This window comes from Pteropus medius, unplaced genomic scaffold (assembly GCF_902729225.1).
Source record: "Pteropus medius unplaced genomic scaffold, Ma_sr-lr_union100, whole genome shotgun sequence".
NCBI classification, from domain to species: Eukaryota; Metazoa; Chordata; class Mammalia; order Chiroptera; family Pteropodidae; genus Pteropus; species Pteropus medius.
Window position 1 is genome coordinate 1,887 of NW_024355854.1, and position 12,181 is coordinate 14,067.

The 12,181-nt window shown below is 41.4% G+C and overlaps 1 pseudogene; it reads left to right on the top strand.

Annotated features, from left to right (window-relative positions):
- The first annotated feature begins 387 nt into the window (after window positions 1-387).
- LOC120599939 (uncharacterized) lies at window positions 388-505 on the top strand (annotated as a pseudogene).
- The last annotated feature ends 11,676 nt before the right edge of the window (window positions 506-12,181 follow it).

The window sequence follows — 12,181 nt, forward strand, 5'->3', positions numbered from 1 at the left end:
AAGGAGCAAGAAAAGTCAAGAAAACCGGAAATTGACAAGGGAATACAACACTTTCCCAGCAACTGACAATATAGAAATGGGAATCTATGAATTGACTCACAAAAATCGACATAATTGTTTTAAGCAGCTAAACAAGCTGAAAGAAAAGATGAACAAATCAGGAGAATCAGGAAAGCAATACACAAACAAAACCATAAGCTCAACAAAGAGAGAAATAGAAAAAAAAAACGAAAAACTATGAGACACTGAAGAAAGAAATTGAAGAGACTAGAAATAAACAAAAGGTCATGTTATGCTCCTAGATTGGAAGGACTAATATTGTTAAAATGTCCTTACTACCTAAAGCAATATATGGGTTAAATACAATCCCTATTATACCAATGGCATTTCTACAGCCATGCCACCCCGAACGTGCCTGATCTCGTCTGATCTCAGAAGCTAAGCAGAGTCGGGCCTGGTTAGTACTTGGATGGGGACCACCTAGGAATATCAGGTGCTGTAGGCAATAACTAATTAATTAATTAATTAAATACCAATGGCATTCTTCTCATCTAGAACAACTAATCCTCAAATTTCGCTGTGAATTTAAAACTGTTCAAAATAATAAAGCCTACATTTTTTTAAAAGGTTAGGTTGGCATAGGGGTTGAAATTAATATTCCAGGTTTTGGGGAGTTTTCTTGTTTCATTAGCTTAGCAAAGGGGCCTGATGAATGGCAGGAAGAAGCCTGGCAGCCAAGCAGTAGAGAGCATAAGTGATGAATAAATTAAAGAGGTATCTCCTTATATGTCTCATTTTCATCAAATCTGTAACAACTACCTAAGAAGACCCCAGTTTTCTCATGTTCTGCTAATGTCTGGGATGAGAAAACTTTCAGAGTCTTATGGGAAAAACATCCTAAACAAAATTTTGTCAAACTCAATCCAGAAAGGTCTTTTAAAAATCAAAAATCAGATTGCGATTATTCGAGTAAAAGCAAGGATCATTTACCTCTAATATATCAATTACTATAACTCACATTTACATATTAAAGGAAAAACTATACGAATGTTGCATAAAGTGTAAGAAGACCTTTTGATAAAGTTCAGCACTGATTTTTTATTTTTTAAATTTAACAAGTTAGAAATTGAGGGACTTTTTCCCTTAAGTTGATAATGGCACGCATCCAAATTCTACAGCAAACACCAAATAAGTGGTGCAACACTAGCGATGTCCTTAAAAACAGAAATAATATGGTGATGTTCACTCTGAACACCGCCCTTCAGCAAGTTTCTGTAGGATTTGCGCATCCCAGTGATAGAAGGAAAAGAAAGGAGAAGTACAAAATGTGGAAGGAAAGAACATCAGAACTGTTATTATTTACAGATGACATATTTATCTACGAGACAAGGGAATCAACAAATTATCACAACGGTTAGAATTCAGCAAGGTTGCTAGACAGAAGATTGATGTCAAACATCAATTGTGTTCCCGAATATGAGCGATCAACAACAGAGAATGTAACTAAGGGAGAAAATGAACTAAATAGATTTGTGATCCAGAAAGACCCCTCAGTCTTAAAAGGAGCAACGGTGGGTTGAGTGTAGGTCAGTTACGAGGCCATTTATGGTTTCAGGTGAAGGATAATACACTAGGACGATGAGTGAGGAGTTGCTTAAAGTCAGCAAGGGTCAGTGAAGGCTTTTCTGGGAGAAAGAGGAAGAAGGAGAAGTAGAAAATATTTTCTAGGTTCCTGGCTTGGGTGACTGGATGGACGGTCACACCATTTCCTTCAGAAAGGGAACACAGAAAGAAGACCTGTTTGAAGAAGAAAAAGTGAATTCAAATTTGAACACGCTGAGTTTGAGATCCAAGATATTAAAAGTTATCTACATTAGCACTCAGACAACTGCCTGGAGATAAAAATTTGAGCTATCTGTGTGTATAAGGAAACTAAAATCTGGGCTAGCTGAAGTCATGAACTTGACTATTTAATACCAAGGTAGAAGAAGTTGTTAACAGCATTTTATGGACCAGAATGAATGAGAGCAATTTTTTCCACAATTTAATCTTAATTATTTCATTATAAAGTGTTTTGGAACTACATTCATGTTTGGTTTTATTTTTTTTTTAATTTTTAATTAGTTGACATACATTATATTAGTTTCAGGTATACAACATAGTGATTAGATAGTTATATAATTTATGATGTGATCACCCCTATAAATTTAGTACCATACATAGCTGTTATAATATTGACTACATTCCCTATGCTTTAATTCACGTTTGATTTTAGATATGTTTAAAACTCAGTGATACCGTTTGTCAACTCATATAGCATTTTATTTTTTATTTTTTAAAAAATATATTTGATGTTTAATTTATACACATTTAACTGGTACTGATCATAATAATAATAATTATTATTATTATTATTATTATTATTTTATTATGGTGACACTGGTTAACAAAATCTAGTAAATTTTAGATGTACAATTTAGCAGTAAGGCATACATATATATTACATTGTGTGGTCACCGCCCATAGTTAGATTTCTTTCTGTCACCACATATTTAACTCCTTTTATCCCATCTACCTCCCCCCTCTGCCCTTCCCTCTACTCTCTGGTAACCACTAGTCTATTGTCTATGTCCATGAGTTGAATGACAGCAATTTGATTAAATTTCTCCCTTCTGGCTAAACAGGAAGAGGACTTGGATTTCAGGTTTTGAATATTCATTGAGTGGCTGATTTTCAACTGTTCCTATAAAAGTTTGGATATGACTCAGTTCTCTCTAGTGTGGGCCATGGCAGAGATCAGTGGGCAATAAAAAATAGTGGGAACAAATTAAGATTCTCTAAGACTGGGCCTGAATAAAGATGTATCAAATGCACCCCTATGTTCACTGCAGCTTTATTTACAGTAGCCAAGATATGGAAACAACCTGGGTGTTCATCAATAGATGAATGGATGAGGAAGAAGTGGTACACATGTACAATAGAATATTATTCACCATAAAAAAGAATAAAATCTTGCCATTTGCGACAACATGGATACATCTAGAAGATATCACGCTACGTGAAATAAGTCAGACAGAGGAGGAAAAATACCATATAATTTCACTGATATGTGAAATCTAAAAAAAAAAAAAATGAATTAACAAAATGAAGCAGAACCAGACCCAAAGATGAAGAGAACAAGATGCTTGCTGGGAGGGGGGAGGGCAAGGAATGGGAGGGAAAAAAGGTGCATCAAAGATTCATCCCTTACCTTCCATGCCTGCATGTTGTGGTTATCAGGAGTTCTCCTTTATGAAGGAGAACTTTAGGAAAAAGCACTACCATTTGTGTGTGTGGCGGGTGGAACGATAAATTAAAAAACAAATTTTAAAAAAAAGCCTCTCCTCTCTTCACAAACCCGTTTGAACATTTCTGTCTCTAGTAACAGTAGCTCCTCTTCTTATTCATCCCCTGATCCCCAGTCAGAACTTACCAGATTGTTGTTCTGCCTTAAAGAGAAAGGCTCCTTCTGCTCGATCTTCAGACCGCCTATGTCAAGCTGAGTTTGTTAGAGAAAATCCAGAGAAGAGGTATATATGACTCTGCCTGCAGTGTTTTCTTTCCACCGATAGGTCCGTGGCTCAATTTCCAGTGCAATATCCTGGAAAAATAACCATATGAGAGGCTTCTATGTTCCCATGCACGATAGCGAAGCAGTAATTTTCCAGCCAGCACAGGCTGAGTGTGCCCTGGGGTCTAGACTGAGAACCGGCTCAGCTCTGGAACTCAGCGTCTGGAAAGGTTTTCTGTTTATCATCGTCTGCGATGTGAAGAATGTCTGGGTGGGAGGAAGCCAGGCCAGGGAGCCGGGTTACCCTGCTGGAGGCTCTCACGCCCCGCACCTGCGGCCCCCAGGCCAGCTGTGGCAGCTTTTCTCAGGGTGGCCTGGGCACCCCTTGCCTCAGAATCACCTGGGTTGTTTGTTGAAACGACTTTTCTGTGTATCATCTGAATCAGGCTCTCTGAAGAGGAGCCTGGAACCTACATTTTCTTGTTTTATTTTTCCTCAGCTTTCTTTGGACATATTATTGACATATAATATATGTAAGTTTAAGGTGTACAACATGATGATCTGAAGCACATATATTGAGAAATGATTACCACAATTACGTTAGTTAACACATAAATCCCCTCACATAATTGCCTTTTGTGAGTGTGGCGATAACAGTTAAGATTTGCATAACAACTTCAAGTATATAATGTGGTTTTGTTAATTATAGTCACCTGGGTGATATTAGGTTTCCCAGAAAGTGTAACTACAAGTTTGTACCCTTGGACGAACATCTCCCCTTCTCCCCCCACTTCCCAGCTCCTGGCGACCACCATCCTACTGTTTCTATGAGATTGGCATTTATATCACCCACATATAAGTGAGATCATACAGGATTTGTCTTTCTCTGTCTGATCTGTTTCACTTAGCATAACACCCGTGAGTTCCATCCATGTTGTGCAAAAAATGCCTAGAACCTGCAAACAAGCACCTGGCGTGCTCCTTATGCACCAAGTCAGAGACCTGCCTTCAGCGGGGAAAGGAAATCCGCTTCCTCCCTCTTCCTGTACGATCATCTACCTGTCGCCCTTCGTCTACTCCCCTGGTGTCTCCCCCCTCACGTGTCCACTCCCAGTCCTGCCATCTTCCCAGGTGGCTTCACATTTAATGTAAGGAACGTGGGAAGGTCTGAGACTTGCCTAACACCAACGATGAAGTGTCTGACAGGGGACAGGAGCCCATAAAGAAGACAGAGTGGAAACTGCCACAAAAGGAGCCCCCGCAGATCCTGGTGTCATAGGATCCGGGGAGAAGAGAGCTCCAAGGAGGGAGTCATCTAGTGCATGGTCGCTGGTGACAACACGGAGTATATTCACATGGGGACACAGACCGCAGTAGGCTAAGGCATGGGCGCCAGAGAGAGAGTGAGCACAGAGTCTAAGAGATTCTCTAAGAAATTTGGCTGTGAAGGGAAAGTGGGTAGGAAGAGGGGACAAGTGGAGGGGACACGTGGGTGAGGAGTTCGTGAGACAGCAGAGACCTGATCTTGCTGTCAGGTTGCGGGGAGGACCCAGGGGAACTGGAGAGGGTGAAGACAAATTTGTGTTAGTCACTTTGCCAGACATTTAACTCCATCAGCTCTGGAGAGATGGACTCATTTCCATTTCATAGGTCAGATGGGTGACAGAGGGCTTCTGATTTTCTTCAAAGTTACACAGCAAGGGCTCAGGCAAATTCTTGAACAGCTCTGCACTTTATTTTCTTCTCCAGTGTGTTATGAGGATTAAATGAGTTCATGGAATGGAATGTTTACTGCACTGGGTCATTGTAAGTCACCCTGAGGCCAGAACTGTACAAACAGGTGAGCCCTCACTCGCCACCTCGTGGGCAGGACATGACTTGCAGACACTGTGGTGCGGTCAGCCTTCTGTCAGAATCTAACCTCATTTAGTTCATGGACACTTGCCAACACTTAAAAAACATTTTTCAAGATGGAGTTGAGCTATTGATCCCACACAGCTGGAGAGTTCAGCTTCATTCTATCTATTACCACTGAAAGAGATGATTCACAGAAGAGTAAGAAAATAACTCTTGACCGGATATTGTAGCAAGGATTCTCTAGTAAGTTGTGTGTGTGTGTGTGTGTGTGTGTGAAAGAGAGACAGAGAGAGAGCGAGAGAGAGCGAGAGAGAGTTTGATATGTGTGTGAGGGCACCCCCGATCTCTGAGGAGATGGACCTCAGCCATATCAGGCTGACCTCTACCTGGGACACAGCACTGGGGAAGGGAGAAGCCAGGGCTCTGAGCTGGTCGTGTCTGCAGTGCTCATTGTTCCGTCCTGGTGTGCACTTGCTCTTTGATGCAAATGGTTCTCCCACGTGGAGTCAGAACCACAACGGTGTATGGGAAACTGCACTTCGAGGCTAGTGACGGAGCGAGAGACGCAGATAAAATTCTGCATCGTGTTGTCGGGCCATGGCACCTGCACTTTTGTTTGTGACTGTGTGGATATATTATGGGCTTTACGAGGGGTTATGGGTAACCTGGGCGGGCTCTGCAGCTCCCCCAGTTGAGCTGCCAAGGGAGGTGGTGGGACCCTGAATAGAGAGCGTTGGGATTAGAGCCGTTTTTGGCCCGTGCTACAGATACCTCCTCGTGGGGCACTGTCCCTCTCCATGTAGGAGACTGTCTCTGCATCTCCCCAAAGCAACATTTCGGTAGGGCCATGCTTAGAGGTGGCTGTGGGTGGGTGGCTGTGTGTGTGCTCCACACAGCTGAGAAATGTTGCTTCTCCTCTCTCTGACCAGGTGGAGAAGACAAGGCTGCCTGTCGATGGTCTTTCGCTTCTCATCACTTCCCAGGAGAAGCAGACCCCTCCGCACCTGCCCCCTTCAGCCTCTGCTTACCCCAGCCTTTCTCCTTGAAAACCAGCTGCTTCATCTTATAGGCCATCACCATGCCCTGCGGCAGAGTCAGCTTCATCTCTCTCACTTTGCATCCCTCTCCCACTCCTTCACTCTGAGGAGACAAACCAGGTGACATGCTCACATCTGCACATGATTTTAAAAGACAAATATACCTAGACAGCTCATGAGAAAACGAATCAGCAGCCCCCTGTTTAAGCCCTCTTTACTCTTGATTTCTAGTTCCTGCTCTTATTTTCTTGTTTCATCCCATATTTGCCTTCACATCCCTCAATTTCAGGTCGATAGTGCAATGATTTGATTTCTTTTTTAGATTTAAGTACGTCTAGTTGCATTTCTTTTTGATGAAGAGGTTTTTATTTTCTTACCCTTCATTAGAGCCAAACCAATAAAAGGAAAATACCCAACTCTAGTCTCTTCCAGCCTTCCATGCAGGGAAAAGGAAGTATCCAACTCTAGCTCCCTCTGGCCATCCTGTCACACCCAAGGGAGGAGAGAGTACTGAGAAGTTCTTGCTACTGTTCACTGCCCAGGGCACAGCCTCAGTAGAAACAAACAAGACCTATTCATGGAACCATGGAGTGTTTCCCTCTCCTCATACCTTACCGCAGTATCCCCAAAGACCAAGTTCCTTTCACCCATCATACCATGTCCAACTTTCACCAAAAAACTTATAGGGCATATTCAAAGGCAAAAACAACAGTTTGAAGAGACGGCAGGGTAAGAATCAGACTCAGCTAGAACATGGATGTTGGAATTATTAGAAAGGGAATTTTAACAACTGTGATTAATATGCTGAGAGATCTAATAGAAAACAAACAAAAAGCAAAAGCAGGTGGGTGTTATAAGCAAAGAGATGGAAATTCTAAGAATAAGAAAGAAATGCTAGAAATCGAAACCACTATAAAAGAAATAAAGAATGCCTTTGATTGGCTCATTGGTAGACTGGACACATTTTTTTTTTTTTTAAACCCCGTGTACTTGAAGATATCTGAAACTTCAAAACTGTAAAGCAATGAGAAAAATCACAGAAAGAAATGGAACATGATATCCAAGAACTGTGGGACAACTACAAACTTGTAACATCCATGTGATGAGAATTACAAAAGAAAAGAAAGGAGCAGAAGAAATATTTGAAGCATTAGTGACTGAGAATTTCCTCCAAATTAATGACAGACACCAAACCGCAGATCCAGGAATATCCGAGAACTCCAGGCGAGATTTAAAAACAAACGAACCAACCTTAAACTTATGAATCATATTCAGTATGAATCAAAGATACAGAAAAAATATTGAAAGAAGTCAGACCATAAAAACGCCTCACCTATAGAAAAGCAAATACAAGCATTATAATCAAGTCCTCAGAAACCAGAAAAACGAGATTGGAATTTCGTATATACTGTCGAGAATGAGGAGAAAAAAAGCAACCTAGAATTCAATACCCTCTGAAAGTATCCTTTAAAAATGAAGAATAAAGACTTTCTCAAATAAACAGAAAATGAGGAAATTTGCTGTCAGTAGACATGCTTCATAAGAAATGTTAACTCTTAAAACCCCACAATAAGAAAACAAGCCAATTAACAAATGGGCAAAAGACCTGGACAGAAACCTCACCAAAAATGATATACAAATGACCAATAAGCATTTGAAAAGATGCTCCACATTATATGGCATCAGAAAAATTCAAATACAAACAACAAGATACCACTGCACACCCATTACAGTGCCCAATCCAGAAGGCTGACAACGCCAAAGCCTGGCAAGGATGCAGATGGGAATTCAAAGTGGTCCAGCCACTTTGGAAGACACTTTGGTGGTTTCTTACAAAAGTAAGCATATTCTCACCATGTAATCCCTCCATCACATTCCTTGGGATTTACCCAAAGGACTTGAAAACTTATGTCCACACAGAAAACATCACCTCTATGTTCACAGGCAGTTTTATTCACGATTGTCCAAACTTCGAGGCAACCAAGACATCCTTCAGTAGGCAAGTGAATAAATAAACCATGGTCCATTCGGACAATGGAATATTATCCAGCACTAAAATGAAATGAGCTTCCATAAAGAGATATGGAAGAAACTTAAACACATATGACTACGTGTAAGAAGTCAGTCTGAAAAGAGTAACTACTATACGAGTCCACCTATATGACCTTCTGGAAAAGGCAAACTTAGGGAGATAGTAAAAATATCAGTGGTTGCCAGGGTTAGGAAGAGAAAGGGGAGAGTAGGCAGAGCACAGGGGACTTTTAGGGCAACAAAACTATTCTGTATAATATGATAACGATGGATACGGGTCTTATACGTTCATCCAAACTTATAGAATGTACAACACCAAGAGTGAACCCTGATGTAAACTATAGACTTTGGGTGATAACGATCTGTCAATGTGCATTCATCGGTTGTAACAAATCTACAAAAAAATTTGATTTTTACTATTATATTTTTAATTATTAAGAGCTATAAAAGCTTTATATAGAGCATTGTTCTTTCATGGAAATGAAATATTATCATGTTGAGTATTTCTTTTCTCTCCAAGTTGTCTTTGATTTTTCTGGTTTTCCTAATTTCAATGTGGGGCCTTTGTGTGTGTACATTTAAGGTTGTCCTCAAGTCTTTATTGGTTTTATTGACAAGTGAGGCATTACAAAGTGGAAAGAAGTTTGGCAGGGTTTGTAGAGTGGGGGTTTCACTTCTGGGTGATCAGGCAGGGACAAACTTTTTTCTCTGTGATCCTCAACTGTTGAAATGATGTTTTTTTTCAGACTGGTTAGTTTTCCCAGAGAATAATCCTTCAAAAGCCTGGGTTGTATGTATAAAGGTTTGAAGGACATAGAGGAAGGATGACCAGAGCTGAATGGAGAAAGAGAGTTGGCTCATTTGCAAGCACAGTGAGAAATTATAGAGCTTTCCTAGAATGAGAGGGAGGGACTTGGCGAAGCTCTCATGACAATCACTGTGAGTGACAAGAGAGTCGTCTTATCACTTATCTTATTTCCCGTAGCCCTTTGGACCCCTTGGTCTTGTGAGTTTTGTAAACCAATTCATTACCTGAGAATCCACACGTCACGAATGACGATCACAGCAAGCATCCGAAAATGAGGACTTGGGTGGCTCTGGGATTCCTGCATAGCTGTCAAAATGCTCACCCACCTATCAGAGTCCTATTTCTTTCTTTCCCCGGGAGAGCTACCCACAGTTTTTCTCTCTTCTCCACTATGTCATGAGCCCCACTAGAATATAACACTATGGGGATGGGGTATACGTCGACTGTATTCATGTCTATATGCCAGTGCCTAGCAGAGTACCTGGCAACCCTTAATAAATATTGGTTGATTGAATGAATAAAGAAGAGGGGCCAAACATTATCTTTTTTTTTCTTTTTTTTTTTTGCATTGCAACAGCACTTAATCCAGAGCCTTGCGTATAGCGTGTGCTCTATAGGTGTTTATGGATTTTACTTCCTTCGGAACATTTAAGAAAGGATTCTAATCAGATCTTCCTGTTTTGGACTGGCAAAAATTTGGGAAGCAGCTGGATTTGAGTTATCTATGTGCCAATATCCCAAAAATTTATACCTTCTAATCGTGAAACTGTACAATGTTCGCAGATGTGAGGGACTCCCTGGCAAACGAGCCATGTTCTGTTTTCTGTGTCATTCCGGTTTCAACGCGAGTGCTGCTGAAGCTAGTGTCAAGGACATTTGGAGAAAATGTTCCCCTTTCTTAGGTGTGAACCCTGTCCTTCTCAGCGGTCCGTAAGGAGAAACACAGGCCATGTGTGGGCATCCCTCCCCTGACCCTATGCACACGCCCCTTCTTCCAGGGTCTTCCCGCCTCCACGCCCACCCTCTGCACCACCAGGTGGCAGTCATGGCTCAGCCTCCAGCAGTCGTTCTGCTGATTGGGAAACCCAGGGAATTTTAATGCTATTGATCAATTCTGCTCAAACAGCCCTGGTGCAAATGGAGCAAAGCTCTGGTTGCTAGGCAACCACTACGCAAGCAGAAGAATTTCCAAAATAAAAGGTGACCCAGAATACACTCGAATCAAGTACAATTGTATTCTTAATTGGTAATTGCTTGGAGCGCACCCTTACTTTGGTGAGACGATCTATCTCTCGGTTATTCTAGGAAATCGACGTCCAAATATTTAGGAAGCTGAACATCTTTTTTACTCTTTCCAGAGTCTCAATGAAGAAACAAAGAGCATATTTCAGTGCTGGGATTCCCAGCAAGCACTGGGTGCTCCATAAATATTTGTCGAATGAGTATGTGGGCGGAAGGACCCACTTTTGCATGCTGAGGAAATCACGGCCTCGGGAAAGTGTATAGCAACATAGATATACGTCTATGTGGTGGTTCTCAAATCAGCCTACAATTCTTTGCTACTCCCCACTTCAAGAGCTAAAGCTTGAGCTGGGCTTAGTGACAACTTCTAACAAATACAATAGGACAGAATTCACAGCTGTGACTAGGTTGTAAAAGGCGTGGAAACTTTCTTCTCTCTCTCTCTCCCTCCCCCCACTTCGTCATGATCCTGGGGAAAATTACCCACCATGTCGTGAGGACACTCAAGCCAACGATGGTGAGGCCCACGTGGTAAGGAACCGAGGCCTCCCACCAACAGCCACGTGAGAGCACCAACCTCGAAACATTCTCCAGCTTCCGGTAAGCCTTCAGATGACTGTGACCTCTGCCAGCATCGGACTGCACCCACACGAGAGACCCCAAGCCGGCATCATCCAGCTGAGGCCACTCCCAAATTCCCGACCCAGAGATACAGGAGAATATAAATTAAATGCTTGCTGTTTTAAGCCACTATGTTTTCTTATGCAACAGGTGATATCATCTTCTTCCACCTTTTTTGAGATGACAGCTCAAAACACAGACTCGAGGGTGTCTCGTTCACTCTTGTATCCCCAACACCAGGCGTATTTCCTGCACTCAGTGAAAACTCAGATTCATCACAGAATCCGTGATAATCTTGGCAGAAGCAGTTGACATTTTACCGAGTTACAGCCTTTCTGAGTCATTGAAAATAGCTCTTAGTTCCCCATAATTCAGGTCTTACCTCCCCGAGATCTTTAAGGGAGTCATTTAAGACAATCGATGGAGTACTGAAAAGGAAGGCTCCCTTCTGAGGACATAGAATGAAACCAGTGTTAACCTCCTCGGCCATCGCCCCCATTTCTCCCAGCCTATGTCATGTGAACGCAATGGGGAGAAGCTGGAAGGGAGAGGAAGCAAGAAATGGGGGCGGGGAGACAGGAGAACCCAGATGGGAAAGGGGAGACCGCCCTTAATTCAAAAGTCCCAAAGCAAATAAAAGTGTGTGTGGCATCACCAAGCTTCTGCCGTTTGACAATGCTGCCACCTCCTGGCGTATACAGGAAATTCATGAGGAAATATCACTAGTCACTGTCATTCAATAGATGAACCACAAGGATGTGATCCTATATATCAATAGTTTAAATATCTATCTATTTATATATCTAACTAATCATATATTTATCTATTTAATATCTATTATCTACCACCTACCTATCTATCATCTATTCATCTGTCTATTTCATCTATTACCTATCCACTTATCTACCTATCCTTAAGGTATTCCAGGGATCTATTCAAACCAGAACTAAATATATCCACTTATTTTTTTTCTTTTTTTTAGATTGTAAGGAACTTGTCAGCTTACAATCTCTTATTTTTTTATTTTATTTTTGA